The sequence below is a fragment of the Felis catus genome, chromosome B3, assembly GCF_018350175.1.
Source record: "Felis catus isolate Fca126 chromosome B3, F.catus_Fca126_mat1.0, whole genome shotgun sequence".
Classification (NCBI taxonomy): Eukaryota; Metazoa; Chordata; class Mammalia; order Carnivora; family Felidae; genus Felis; species Felis catus.
Window position 1 is genome coordinate 113,802,315 of NC_058373.1, and position 16,075 is coordinate 113,818,389.

General features: G+C 37.2%; 1 protein-coding gene across 11 annotated transcripts in view; it reads left to right on the forward strand.

Annotated features, from left to right (window-relative positions):
* Positions 1-16,075, forward strand: part of RAD51B (RAD51 paralog B) — a 687,198-nt gene that overhangs the window by 265,973 nt on the left and 405,150 nt on the right. The gene's annotated exons all lie outside the window — the stretch shown is intronic.

Below are 16,075 nucleotides of genomic sequence, written 5' to 3' on the forward strand. Positions count from 1 at the left end.
CTGTTGATGCTATTTCTTTTTCAAAGACATAGTTAGCATCCCCCAATTTTTTGATACTCTTTTTTAACTATCATGGCTTGCTGTATCAAAGCAGCTGACTGTTGTTTCCTTCAAGAATTAACTCATCTTTCTGGATTTAAGATACCCTGCAGGTGTTTCTTCTTTCCAAGGAGAATGTGTTCTATATTGATGTGACTGCAGGTCCCCCATAGGGTTCCCCTGGGGCCCTTCACAATAACTGTGTGTCTCTTCAGAGTGATGTTGCCATTTTCTGGAATATGTCGACAGTCTGATTGTTGAGAATAGTGTCCATTCTCGCAGCAGATGCAGCAAAGAGAGGTGAAGCTTTTTAAAAAACGTCATAGACCATGGTTTCCATAGTACTGAAAAACACTTTTAGTAGAAGCCATAATTTGATACAAGATCGAATCCTTACTTATGACCTTACATGTAAACCAATATATATCCACCTGCCTCTCCACACTTACAAACTTCTTTGTAGAGTCCAAATCTTTTAAGTCTTTAAAGTTCACCTATTTCTTGAACAGGATTAAGAGTACACTTACCAAGATGAGGTCTGAGCAATGGAGAGAATTGTTGAATTACTATATTATACACCTAAAACTAATATAATACTGTCGACTATACTGGAATTTAAAATTTTCACCCATTTCTGAGAATGTGATTTTTCTCAATATTAGAAATTAGTTCCATTAGCAAAAAGGGAAAAATTACGAAATAATTTTTGTATATAGGTTCAACTGTGTCATAAAAAAACATTGCATGGGGCGCCTAGGTGGCTCAGTCTGTTAAGCGTCCGACTTCGGCTCAGGTCATGACCTCACGGTCCGTGAGTTCGAGCCCTGCGTCGGGCTCTGTGCTGACAGCTCGGAGCCTGGAACCTGCTTCAGATTCTGTGTCTCCCTCTCTCTCCGACCCTCCCCTTTCATGCTTTGTCTCTCTCTGTCTCAAAAATAAATAAACATTAAAAAAAAATTAAAAAAAAAATTCATGATTTTTTTTATAGTTTTTTCTTTCAAGTGAAAATATTATCTTCTGATTTTAAGATTTTTTTCTTGAGCTAGAAATACTGCTTTTTAAAATATCTGCTTAATTTGCTTCATCTCCAAGACCTGAAATTAATCTGCTACTTTGTAAATGAACATAGCAGGATATACTGAGGCCACAGTTTATTTGGGTAGCAGCATTATTTTTATGATTTAATAATAACGGCCATTATATAGGACATGTGAAAGTTAAGATCTAAGTTTATGAAGCTAGTTTTTAATGACCTGCATTCTGCTTGGTTTTAGGTAGCATCTTCTCAGAGTACTATTAGTTATATAAATCTCCAAGTTTCTTTTTCTTGAGACCTAACATCTTGGATAATGACTTACCAAACCTATGTTCGAATCTTTGATCAGAAAACAGAGGGGGCCAGGGAGAGAGAGGGAGGGGAAAAAGCATCACAGTTCTTATTAAGTCCCCATTAAAAAAGGGATTGGCAAGGGGAGATTAGCATGTTGTGTGAGATGGAATCCTAAAGGAATACTGCTTTTTGTGAACAAGGCACTGGCAGGATGGGAATGGGAGAGCTGGATGTTTCTTTTGACTTCACTACTCTAAATATCAGTGTGATTTCAGCAGATCACCTTCCTTCTCTTAGCTGCTATTAGTTTCCTAGCTGTAAAATGAGGCTGGATTAGATGGCCTCTAAGGTCCCTTTCAGATCATCTAATTCTACGATTTGTTTTGTACTCTGTCAGAATTTCATGTTCTTGAAGTCCCTAGTTGACAAATACGGTGTGGGAGGAAATGACACAGTTTTGAATAACCAAAATGGATTTTGTCCGCACTTATGTGCTAATCCCCAAAGAAGAAGAAAATACAAACGAGCCAGGGGCCAAACATGAAAATGGTGACAGTGAGGAAAACATTGAAGCAGACAGCTGAAAGCTTCATATCCTGGCCCGCCTGCCATGAGAAAGGCTGAGCCTGCCAAATCCTTCAGGCAATCAAGGCCAGAACTTTGGCTAGCTCTTATTTTGAGCGCCACCCACCCCCCCCCATACCACATACACAAACCACTCAGGAAAATTGTCTCTCTCTCTCTCTCTCTCTCTCTCTTCATATTTGTGCCTTTTGGCTATACTTCAATGTATGCCAAGTTCTTGCCTAATCCCCTTCCTTCCAGCTGTCACTATATTCAGCCTGTTGCTCTCCGGGGCTTGAGAAACAGCTGCAGTCTTCAGTGGGGGCACAGGGGTGGTGGCCTTGGTGGTGGGGTGTCGTTAGGGTGTGTAGTCAGTCAGAACTAAGTCACTTTTACCTGGTTTACGGACATTTCCAACAGTGTTCTCACTCTCCTTCCTTGGCAAATGTCAGAACTGATGGCTTTAATTTTTTTCCCCTTCCCTTGCTCTTTGGGGAGGTTTATCCCCCTTCCACATTCCTCAGCCTTTTTGTCTGCGAACATCCTGTGGAAGATTTGGTTTGTCTTAGGTTCTTTTGCCAGACTGCTCATCGTCTTTTATTTATTTTTTTTCTTTTTTCCACATAAAACATATTTATCTATTGAGAGAGCTAAAGATGGATAACCAGAGCCTCTGTACTCTCTCACAAGACTAGAAGTTGGATCCCTTCTCGTCTCTGACAGTGTATCCCAAACCATTAGGTCTTCCAAGGCCCAGAGAGCTCTTGGCCATTCGCTGCCTGTCAGGCCGCAGCTGGTGGAGAGCTGGCTCTAGGACCCTTTCACCTCTGGCCTGTGCCACGTTCCCACGGAGATTTCTTGCATACACCTCCTGTTGGCTCTCTGTGATGGCAGCTGAGCAAAGAGGCCCTTGGTTCTCATCCTTTTAGAAAACCAAGAAAGAATCAGTGAATCTTATTGAAGAATCTTGTCTGAATATAAGGAGAAGCCATGTATTAGGAAGGTTTTAAATTGTCGCACTGTGCACAGACTGACTTTGCTGGCCTGAATGTTAGAAGGAAAACAAAACAAAAATCCTACACAGTCATTATCTTTTGAGCATTTCCCTTTTGTTCATGAATAGAGCTCTTTTAGACACAATGGGTTGTTCTTCTCTGCCACTCTTTCTAGAAACTCCATCAACTCTCTTGCCCTATGCCTAGTGGTGCCAGTTCATACCTCTTTTTTTTTTTTAATGCTTATTTTTGAGAGAGACAGAGACAGAATGCAAGTGGGTTAGGGGCAGAGAGAGAGGGAGACACAGAATCCAAAGCAGGCTCCCTATCAGCTGTGCTGACAGCTCAGAGCCTGAATCGGGCCTCGAGCTTATGAGCTGTGAGATCATGACCTAAGCCAAAGACAGACGCTCAACCGACTGAGCCACCCAGGCGCCCCCATACCTCTTTTTATGTAAGAGGAACCCCACATAGTCTTCAGAGCCTTGTGAAAAAAACAAAACTCAAAGTGTGCCCTGTATGTGGGTTTGTCTGATGGTTTCTCATGTCTGTGTGTATTTTATTTCGTATAATTTACATGTTAATTGGTATTAAATTCAAACAGGTGAGTCTTGTCAAAATTTTTGGTGATAGGATCTTGTTTAACTTTGTACATACCGTATAAAGTCTGTTTATTTATATTGGGGATACAATACTACTACATTTATCTTTCATTTCTGCCTATTTTCCTCAGTCCTGGACTTGTTTGCCTGTGTTGTTCCTAATACCCAAGTGATCCTCTGTCACTCATCCTTTCCCCCCAGTCCATGTATTTTTTGCATTGTGACTGGAAGGGCCCTCAGGTTTTGACCATCCAAGCTCTTCATTTTATAGATGACAAAAAGTAAGCCTGCAAAAGGGACATTTTTAGGCCAAGGTCATATACCTGCTAGAGCCTAGGCTCACAAGTGTTTTTTTACTATACTACCCCAGGCTCCACATGTCAGGAATTTTCCAAAGCACTAGACTAGTAATAACTATTTCAACAGCTAGTGAGTGCATGCTACTGGAAAGGGCACAGGTTTTGGAGCCACATTTGGGTTTGGATATCTTGTGCTACCCTCTACTGGCAGGGTAAATTGGGCAAGTAACTAAAACTTGTGGGGATTCTTTCATCCTTCTTAATATGGGAATAATAACAATAATACATTCAGGTTATTGTAAGTATTGGATTGTATAATCTGTATAAAGTACCCATCATACATATGTTTAATAAATTAGTTACAAAAAGCTGATCATAGGGAAATGTTATATGCAGAAATAATTTAAAATAGGTATTTTATAACTGGCTACTCTGACCCTCTCTTATTCAATAGTATTCCCCTAAACTCAGCATTGAAGTATGAATGAAATGAGTTGTCTGGAAATGAATTCCTGCAAGTTATTTATACCATGACTGTGATTCATGCATTTCCCTTTTCTCTATGGCTTTCATCTGTACTTGGCTGCAGTGCATCTTGTCCAAAAATTTTTGTACAAGTTTGAACTCACCCAAAGAAGACATCTGGAGTGTACTTGGGTTTATCCCCTGCTTTTTTTTTTTTTTAGCTAAACACTAGGATATAAATCTAAAATATAATTTATGTAGAAGGTTATATTCATATTTTTGAGAAGTTTGAGGTCTTTAGTGTTATTCTGAAATTCATTGAATTATGTAATGAATGGCTTCAATATAAAATTATATGTACCTGTTTGGAGTATAGGTAGAAGTTATCACACTCAACACAAAGGGGCCCAAGATTGCTTTGTTAGAAGGAAGCAGAACTACGCTGTCTGAACCCAGTAGTATGGAGACAAGGAGCGAGTTAGAAAACAAAAGCTAAGATTGAATTAGCAAAGGCCAGAGGCAGCAAAAGAATGTTCGGAAGCTTCAGAATTAGTGATTCAGGAGAATTTCAGTTGAGGGCTTCTCAGATTGCATAAATGTCGTTGGCTGACTGGAATTCACTTAAGACTGAAGTGTATGGAAGGATTTTAAGAAACTAGATAGAATGAATTTTACCTCCCTAATAAAGAGAGGGCTCCGGAGAAGGAGTTTTGGCTTCAATTTTAGACAGATATTAAGTGCAACTAGAAAGAAACACTATGTGCTTTGCACATGGTGGGGTCCTCCTTCTGGAACCCTTGATTGCCAAGGGACTTTCAAGCTTATGTAATTTGGTCCATAACTATGATTAGACATGCAAAAGGTGTACACACTCTTAGAGTTTCCTTGATTACTTTTTCAGTAAGATGAAAGTGAAAGAGAATGTAGCAGTGGTTAAGGATCAAACGTTTGTTCCTTGTGCCTGTTCGTACCTAATGTCCTGCATTAGATTAAGAGCCTTGGTCCAGTAGTTTCTTAAAGATAAAAAGTATGCATGATTTTGAAAGGATATTGGACAATCAAGTATGGCCAGGAAGTAGAAGGTGCTATTTTGCTATATTATGGGTTCATCCAGATGGGATCAAACCAGAGGAATTTGGCAAGCATTGGGACTCACCACTTAGAACCACACTGGAATAGTTGTGGTAGCAAAAGAATTTCTCCAGGAGTCTTATTCCACTTGAGGCATAACAGCCAAAGATTCCTGGCTCTTGAGGGGAAGAGTGCCAAAGTTGATAAATTTTAGAACGATCAACTGAAGTCTATAAATTCAGGAGAAATAGTTCAATTAGATGACACCGGGGCTATGTATTCCCATAGTTTTCAGACAGAAGAAATACTGTGAGTAAATGTGTCTTCATAATTTGTTCTTCCCTAATCTCATGTCCACCCATCGAGATTTAACATACTACAGTTTAATAAATAAGAAGATTATAAAAGAATATTACACTAATAGCTTGTGTTTGGCATCTTCTCTGTTCTTCTTGATATTCTGACATATTATGTATGCCATTTTTATAGGAAATTCTGACATATATGCCATTTTTATAGGAATAACTTGTTTTATTGTGCTTTGCAGATATTACATTTTTTTACAAATTGGAAGGTTTGTAACAACCCCATGTCAAGCAAGTCTATTGGCACCATTTTCCCAGCAGCATTTTCTCACTTTGTGACTCTCATATTTTGGTAATTCTCACAATATTTTAAACTTTCTCATTATTATCTTTGTTACAGTGATCTGTGATCAATGATCTTTGATACTACTATTAGAATTGTTTTGGGGTGCTTTGAACCTCATTCAACCTTGCCATTTTTTAAAGCTTTCTGGCAAGGCTTCTCCATGGCCTGACATTTGCCTTCCTGTTTAATCATTCTCTGAGCCTTTTTATACTCTAGTAAAGTGAATTACACCTGCCAGTACACCTTATCATCCTCAGTCTTTCTTATTCCTTGTAATCTGATGTCTATCCCTGTATCATCCAGTCGTATCCCCTTCAAGTGCTTGCCCAGTCCACTGACTGACACACATTAGGTTTTCATTAAGTATTTTGTACTTAATGAGAATGAAAAAGTGTTCTTTATATTTTTTTAAATGTTTATTTTTATTATTTATTCTGAGAGAGAGAGAGAGAGACAGAGAGAGACAGAGACAGAGAGAGAGAATGCACACGAGTGGGGAAGGGGCAGAGAGAGAGGGAGAGGGAGAGAATCCCAAGCAGGCTCCATGCTCTCACCAGAGCTCAGCGCAGGGCTCAATTTCATAAACCATGAGACATTACCTGAGCCAAAATCAAGAGTCAGATGCCCAACTGACTGAGCCACCCAGGCACCCCAGTTCTTTATATTTTAAATATTATGGAGAGAGACTTACAACACAGCAGGAAGGAACTGTGACTGAAGAGTCAAACATGAGACCAAAATTGGGAGCTTTAAAAATATTTTTAATAGCTTTGTTGAGTCATAATTGACATCCAATAAACAGCACATATTTAGCACAATTTGATAAGTTTTAATGTATGTATACACACAGGAAATCATCAGCACAATCAAGATAATGAACATATCCATTATCCCCAAAAGTTGCCACATGGCTATCGTAATCCATTTCTCCCAGCCCTCTCCACCTTTATCTCCTCTTGCACTGATCTGTTTTGTCAATCAAGATTTGTCTGCATTTTCTAGAGTCATACACAAATGAAATCATATGGTATAAACTCTTTTGGATCTGGCTTTTTCACTCAGTGTAATTATTTTGAGATTCATCCATGGTGTTACATGTATCAATACTTCATTCCTTTTTATTGTTAAATAGTATTCCACTGTATGCATATACCACAATTTGCTTATCTGCTCACCTATTGATGGACATTTTGGGATCTTTCCAGTTTATGGCAATTACAAATAAAGTCACTATGAACATTTGACTACAAATAGTTGAATGTAGGTATGCTTTCTTTTCTTATGAGTAAATAACCGGGAGTAGAATGGCTAGATCATAGGATAGTGTGTGTTTAGCTTTGTAAGAAACTGCCAAACTGTCTTCCAAAGTGACCGTATCATTTTGCATTCCCACCAGCAATGAACTAGAGTTCCTGTTTTGTCACCAGTATTTGATGATTTCAGTGCTTTGAATTTCAGCCATAGGTGTTTAGTGGTATCTCATTGTTTAATTTGCAGTTCCCTAATGACATGAAGTTAAACATCTTTTCATATATTTATCTGTCCTCTGTATATCTGCTTTTGTGAGGTGTCTATTCAGATCTTTTACCTATTTTTAAATCAGATTGTTTTCATACTGCTGAGTTTTAAGAGTCCCTTGACTATTTTAGATACAAGTCCTTTATCCAATATGTGTTTCGCAGATATTCTTTCCCAGATTGTGGTGTGTCTTTTCTTTCTTTTAATAAGTGTCTTTTGCAGAGAAGTTTTTAACTATAATGAAGTCCAAGTTAACAATTTTTTCTTTCATGGATAGTGCTTTTGGTGTTATATCAAAAAACTCATTGCCAAGCCCAAAGTCACCTAGATCTTCTCCTATGTTATATTTTAGAAGTTTTATAGTTTTGTGTTTTATATTTAGTCTATCATTCATCTTGACTTAATATTGTGAAGGGTGTAAAGTCTGTGTCTAGATTCATTTTTTTTTTCATGTGAATGTCTAGTTTGTTCCAGTACCATTTGTTGAAAAGTCTATCCTACATGAAATTGCCTGTGCTCTTTTGTCAAAATCCAGTTAACTATATTTATGTGAGTCTATTTCTGGGCTCTCTATTCTGTTTCACTGGTGAAATTATCTATTCTGTCACTGATACCACACTGTCGTATTACTGTAGCTTTATATTGTCTTGAAGCCTGATAGTTTCAGTCCTCCAACTTTGTTTTTCTTATTCAATATTATGTTGGCATTATGGGTCTTTCTGCCTTTCCATATAAACTTTAGAATCGATTTGTGTATATTCATAAAGTAACTTGCTGGGAATTTGATTGGATCTAGATCAAATTGTGAAGAATCAACATCTTGACAATAGTGAGTCTTCCTATCTGTTACCATGGAATATCTCTCCATTTATTTAGATCTCCTTTGAATTTTTTCATCAGAGTTTCCTCATATAGATCTTGTATACACTCTGTACAATGATCTTGTTCATTACCTAAGTGTTTCTCTCTCTCTCTCTTTTATAAGCTTATTTATTTATCTTGAGAGAGAGAGGGAGAGAGTGAGAGAGAGAGAGAGAGAGGGAGAGAGAGAGAGAGAGAGAGAGAGAGAGAGAGAGAGAGAGAGAATCCCAAGCAGCGATTTCACCAACAGTGAGATCATGACCTGAGCCAAAATCAAAAGCTGGATACTTAACTGACTGAGCCACCCAGGTGCCCCCACCCCCCTCACTTCTTTTGATGCCCGTGTAAAATGTTGCATTTTATTAAAAATTTTTTTTAGTGTTGTATTTATTTTTGAGAGTGAGAGACATAGCACAAGCAGGGGAGGGGCAGAGAGAGTGGGAGACACAGAATCCAAAGCAAGCTCCAGGCTCTGAGCTGTCAGCACAGAGCCCAAGGTGGGGTTTGAACCCATGGACCATGAGGTCATGACCTGAGCTGAAGTCGGATGCTTAACTGACTGAGCCACCCAAGCACCCTAAGATGTTGCATTTTAAATTTCAGATTCCAGTTGTTCATCACTGGTATGTAAGGAAACAGTGGACTTTTGTACATTAACTTTATAGCCTGTCTTCTTTTGGATTGACTATTTTTTTATAATTTCATTTTACCTCCTTTGTTGCCTCATTAGCTATAATTCTTTGTTTAGTTACTTTTCTGACTTCTTTAGGACTTATCTTTAACTTACCACAGTCTGTGTGAAACTTAGAGTGGCCTTACTGTAGTTGTCATACATTTTACTTACATATAAGTTACACATTAATTATAAATCCTACAATACAGTTTTGTTTAATCAATTATCTTACAATATATTTAAATAATAAGAAAGATATCATGTATATATTTACCAGTAACTACCGTTTCCATTGTTCTTTATTCCTTTGTGTAGATGCCATCTACAATTTCCATCTGGTGTTATTTAACTTTTGCCTGAAAGACTTATTTTATCTTTTATTGTGCGTTAGGTCAGCTTTGAGTGTCTGAAGAGGTTTTTATTTTACTTTTGTTTTTGAAAGATAGTTTTTCTGAGAATGATTTCTGGTGATAAATTATTTCAGCTTTGAGTGTCTGAAGAGGTTTTTATTTTACTTCTGTTTTTGGAAGATAGTTTTTCTGAGAATAGAATTCTGGGTTGACAGTTTTCTTTTTCAGTTTTTTAAAGTTGTTGCTCCACTAAATTTTTCTTTTGTTGTTTCCAACTAGAAACTGAACTCATCTTTATTTGTGTTTCTCTGTACATAACACGTTTTCCTTTCTCATGTTCCTTTCAATTTTTTCTCTTTTCATTGGTTTTGAGCAGCTTAATTATCATGTACCTTCATGTGATTTTTTTCATGTTTTTTTATGCTTGGGGTTTGTTGAGCTTTTTTGGTAGGTGGATTTATAGTTTTCATCAAATTTGCAAAAATCCTGGCTGTTATTTTTTCAAATATTTTTTTCTTCTCTCTTTACCTCCTCTTCCCTGGGGACTCCTGTTATATATATATTAAGTCACTTGAAGTTGTCCTATAGCTCACTGATGCTCTTTTCGTTTTTGTTAAATTTTTTTTCTGTGTTTCATTTTGGATATTCTCTATTGTTATTCCTTCAAATTCACTAATAGTTATTATTTATATCTGTTGCTCCTAGTTCCTATTGTGTTTTCTCGTTCTTCATTGTATAATCAAATTCCATCCAGTGTATTTGTTATTTCATACATTGTATTTTTTTATCTCTAGAAGTTTGATTTTGTTTTGTTTTATTTTAGTATCTGTACTTAACTTTTAAAACACATGGCGTATAGTTATAATAATTATTTTAATGTCCCTGTCTGCCCATTCTAGCATCTTTGTCAGTTCTGAGTCCATTTCTATGGACTTTTCTCCTCATTATGGTCTTACTTTCCTGCTTCTTTGCATGCCCGGTTATCTGATTGGATACCAGACATTGTGAATTTTACCTTCTTGGGTGCTATATATTTTTGTCTTCCTACAAATCTTGAGCTTTGTTTTGAGATGCAGTTAGATCAGTTGGAAACAGTTGATCCTTTTGAATCTTGCTTTTAAGAACTGTTTTGGTAACACCAGAACCATTTAGTTTGAAACTAATTATTCTCCACTGTTAAGGCAAGACCCTTGTGGGTACTGTTCCCAGTGCTTCCTGAATTATAAAGTTTTCTCAGCTGGTTCATGGGAATAGCCCTGTGTGAATGCCAGATACTCTTCTCTATACTCCTTTGAGATCATTCTCTCCCTTGCCTCAAGTGGTTTCCTCACATGTCTGCACTAATCAGCACTCTGCTGAATATTTGAGGGAGACTCTCCACAATCTCTCTTGTGAACTCTGGTGCCTTGTTTTTTCTAGATCCTCAGCTTCATCTCCTTACTTCAGGGAGTCTGGACTTTACTTGGGTTCCCTCTCCCTGCACCATGCCCTGGAAATTCTTTCAAGGCAGCAAACTGGGGCAGTCGGTGGAGAGCTCTCCTTGTTTGTTTTCCATCTCTCAGGGATCACTGTCCTTTAGTGCTTGATGTTCAGTGTTTTTTAAAAAAAAACACTGTCTCATATGTTTTGTCTTTTAAAAAGCTTTTTGGTTGTTTTAGGTGATAGGGTAAATTTGGTCTCTTTTACTCCATCGTGGTCAGAAACAAAAGGGCTTCTTTTAAGTTTTCAAAGGTGGTTTTAGCAATGACCGATAGCAAAACAGGGAGTCTCTAAGTGAAATATCCATGATGTTTCATCATAAATTGAAAGTTTGGAAAGAGAATTAATCTCAGAATTACCCTTTATCTATTCTTCCTTCTACTCAGATCCTTCACAAATATCTCCCTAATGAAATTCCTTTCATACATTATTGACCACATTGATGGGTAGATTATTGAATCTGGAAGGAAAAGATGTACAAAAGTCACTAGAGTTGTAAGTTTCATAGAATCTATTATGTAAAAAGGAAATGGTGCAAAGGGAACCAAGTTGGTATCATTGTACAGTATTTTAATTTCTTTTTAAACATTTTTAAAAATATTTATTCATTTTTGAGGAGAGAGAGAGGGGGAAGCCAGGAAGGGCAGAGAGGGAGACAGAGAATCCAAAGCAGCCTCTGAGCTGTCAGCACAAAGCCTGACACGGAGCTCAAACCCACAAACCGTGAGATCATGACCTGAGCTGAAGTTGGACACTCAACTGACTGAGCCACCCGGGGACCCCAGGTTCTTGATACCAGTAAATAGTTGTGATATTTTTGTTTTTGCTTGTTCTGCTTTTTTTTTTCTTTTTTTGTGCTTCACTGGGAAGCCCAAGTGATCTTTGGCAAGAAAAGAAGCAGGGAAAAAATATCAGAAAGTTAAAGAAATGTGATTATCTCCTTCCTGTTCTTATAGCCCCTATAATGTCAGCCAAGTCAATAAATGCTTGCAAAAATCCAGCTGGAATGTGATAAGGTAGTTGTTGCAACTGCTTTCTCCTTTTATAGATAGTTTAAAAAGTAGAAAAGTTCAGTGAAAAACAGCAGTTAGTAGAATGCAACTGTGAATCTAGTAGAAGTGTGAGTTTCAAATTGACTAAGTCCTCAGAGTAGATAGAGGCCCTTCTAAGTTTGACTAGCAACACACAAAGACCTGGAGTTCATCTGCCCAGTTTATGTGGTTAATTAGCACTTAGAGTTTCCTCAATAGGAGTGAGTGAAGTAAAAGCTAGATAATATCTTATAAGATCTTTTTTTTTTCTGTCTTGTACTTCTTGGAAGAGGGGCTTGGACTATTGAATTGGAAGGGAACAATTAAAACAGACTTTAAAATGAAGCCCTGACATGCTGGCTGCTTGCCTGCTCTGTCGGGGCAGCTCTGGTTCCAGGGAGACAGAATGCATTTTGTTTGTTTGTTTGTTTCCAGACAATTTCCTGCGTCATCACATTTTTTTTTGAGCCAAGTGTTTGAGGTTGGTGATGTTGACAGAGCCCTGGAGAATGGAAGGAGTTCATCTCCACAGACAAAAGCTTTGTATTTCAAGTTTAAAAATTCCAGAATATTTTTCTATTATATTGCTATTCTTAGTTTTTTTATGCCCCTTTGTGGGGGAAGACTGGTCTCCCCTGTATCTAATTTTCAGCCTTTAGGTGGGTCCTTCTTGTAAGTCAAGAAAGCACGTTAGAAAAACCATTCCTCTTGGCATTTATGAAACTTGCAATAGCATATCTTGCTCTGCTAAATAGTACATGCAGTATGCCCAGAAGGCTTAGGGTTATTATTAGTAGTAGTAGTGGTATATGTTCTATATTTATTCATATTTAATTTCACTATAATAGGGTCATTGCATACCAGGTGACATTTATTCAGGAAGTATTGGGGAAAATATAAAATATAGTTGAGCTATAATGAATTATGATGATTTACATTTATTAACAAATTTCCTTTTATTAGTAAGTCACCCAAGGCTGCTTTTGACAGTTTGAAAACAGAAACGTTGATACTTTTTTTTTCCTGGTAAGATTTTGAACTCTTTTATGTAAAGTATAAACTCTTGTTCAGAATTAAGTCCTTAACCTGTCTCCATAGCACCTCTGATTGAAAGAAGTTGTTGCAGTTTATAAAGGACTTATTTGTGGTAGGTGGAGGTGGTGGTGTTGGGGAGGTGGGAATTGGGGGAGGAGGGAGTATGAAGTACCCAAATATTTATCTAGCTTCTATTATGTGCCAGGGGCTAGGCTAGACATCTGTATGTTATCCTTTTATAAACTGCCATTTCTGAATCTATGACAATGGCCCTCATGATTAGGTGGGATTTAGAGAAGAACTAGAAAATATATTTTTTTAACCTATACTTATAAAAGAGTGCTATTAAAAGCTCATTTAACGTGAGTGCTTCTTTTTCTTCCTCTGCTTTAGATTTAAACTCTTTTTCTATAAGCTAATCAATACACAACATTCTTAAGCATGTTATATGAAAGGAGTGGCATTATGAAACGTGGGGACATTATATAGAGTAATACAATAAAAGGTAAAGGATTAAGTAGTCTAAGAATTTTAGAACTAAAAATAATTTTCAAAACCACTTGGACCATTAATTTCATCTGGCAGTCGAGAAAACTGTTGCCCTGAAGCATATCAGCCTTGCCCAAGAGAGCCCATTAATGCAGATGGAAGAGAACCTAGGTTGTTTTAACTGCCAGTTCACTCTTTCTACTGTATCCTAATTCTGTTTCCTGCCTTACTTTAGAAGCAGCAATCCACACGAGCTTTACATCCTGAATACGAACAATAATACTAGCAATAACAAACTATTATGTTTAAAAATATAGTTTACACCTCTTGGTTGATTGTTGGTTGGTTTCTGTTTGGTTTGTCAAAGGGCCTTAGGGAGCCAGGTATTAGATAGGTCATGGCCTCACCTATTATTTTCAAAATTGGAGAAAAGTAATTCTAGAAGAATCTCCTTAGATAAGCTTTTAAACTATGCATTTAAATGTGTAGGTAGTTGTACTCTCTGCTATGATGGCCCTAGAAGACATTGCTCAGGCCACAGCTTATTATTTTTGAGGCCATAGAAAGGGAAAGAGGCTTTGCCCTGATGTATCCCATGAAATGAATAACAGGCAACATTTAGGGAAACCTAGTTGATGGAGACTATTCTCACCACACTCTTTCCATGGCCCTTTTTCTCCTTCCCCCACACCATTTAAACTCGCCTTGACTAAATGCAATGAACAGGAACCATTGTATGAATCGGAAGGAAAGTGTCTTAAATATATGAAGTTATAATGACTTGGTAAGTGCTATAAAAATATTCTGCAACTGAGTTAGAAATTGCATCATCCATGCCTGTGGCACTATGGACTGGGCCCAAACGGTGTAATTCTCCAGTGTAATACTGAAGTAATTTTTGCATCTGCCAAGTAAATAGTTTAAATTTCAAACCTGTGAAATGGCAAGCTATAATTGTTCAATTCCAGTGAACCACAGGTGTATTTAATTTCCTTCCTTTACTTCTCGCTGTCTTTTTTAGGTAGGCCGAACCAACTAAATAAAGATTGTGCTGTTGTATGAATCTACAAGGTGAGCTTTAAAGTCAGTCAATATATTTGAATGCCTACATATTATAGAGCACTTTTAAAAGTACAAACTCCTTAATAGAGTGAAAGTCCATTTTATTTAGAGAAAATCATTTTCACTCACATATGTTATAATAATGATAGAAGTGGCATATGGTAATGACAGAGCATGGGGAGTCAGAAAATATGGATTTTTGCCCTATTAATTTTTCATTTGATCTGGCTTGAATCATTTCCTTTTCCTCTAATTTTTGTATCTGCTAAAGGTGAATAATAATACTTCCATTCACCACATAGAGGTGCTGGGAGAATGAAAGATAAATTCTCCAAAGCACTTTGAACTGCTTAAAAGAAAAACTTTTAAAAATAAAAGTTTCTTTTGCTATCTTGTTATTTCTTATGTTCAGATACCACAGTAAGTGTTAGAAGAGGCTTGAAAGGTTTGGCTATTTTTCATAACCCTTTTTTTAAAATTTTTATTTAAAAAATTTTTTTAACGTTTATTTATTATTGAGAGACACAGAGCGTGAGCAGGGGAGGGGTAGAGAGAGGGGGAGACATAGAATCTGAAGTAGGCTCCAGGCTCTGAGCAGTCAGCACAGAGCCTGATGCGGGGCTCGAACTCACAAACTGCGAGATCATGACCTAAGCCGAAGTCGGTCGCTCAACCAACTGAGCCACCCAGGCGCCCCTCATAACTCTTATTTGTAGGTAAGGAGATTTGTTATAATTCCCTGTATTTTACAAACAAGGAAATTAAAGCCCCGAAAGATTTGTTTACTTTTGGGCCTAAAGTGAAAACCCTTTATGAGAATTGGGGGAAATTAGTGGGATTATAGATGTAGTAACATTGGCCATGAGTTGATAATTATTGAAGCAGTTAATGAGTATATGGGGGATCATTATACTATCTTGTATACCTTGTATATGTTTCAAATCTTACATAATAAAAAGTTTAAAAAAGATAATAGTACCTGTTTTTATTTACAAAGGCCTTTTAAAAAGCTACTGAGCCCCTCTGTCTCTGAGGCATGGAGAATTCTTTATTTCTTAGGTTCAGCAAAAAGGAAAAAAAAATTGAAAAATATCTTATATGTATGAACCTGCGAGCATTGACATTTTAGTTTTTCATATTCAATTTTTACATTCTATTTACAGTGCTTTCTAAACCACTCGCTGCTTTTGGAACTTTTAACTTAATATGCTATTTTAAAAGAATTAATAGATTTTTTTTTCTTATGCCTGTTCTAGACACTTGTCACCTCTTTGTCATCATCGATTTTAGATTTTCATTTTCCTATTTCTGGAAATTGTTGGGAATTATAAGCAGTCACTTATTAACTCGATTATTTTATGCTTCAGTGGACTTGTCAGTGGGTGGCCTGTGAATTATGTCAACTTTTAGAGACACAGATCAACCATGCTACCCTATACTCATGACAGAAAGCTGCTGACCTCCCCATTGCAGGATCTTATAGTCGAAGAGCATTTGAAATATGTGAAAGCACTCATATTGAGCAAACAAAATCACCCTCAACCTGGGTTACTTTCACTGG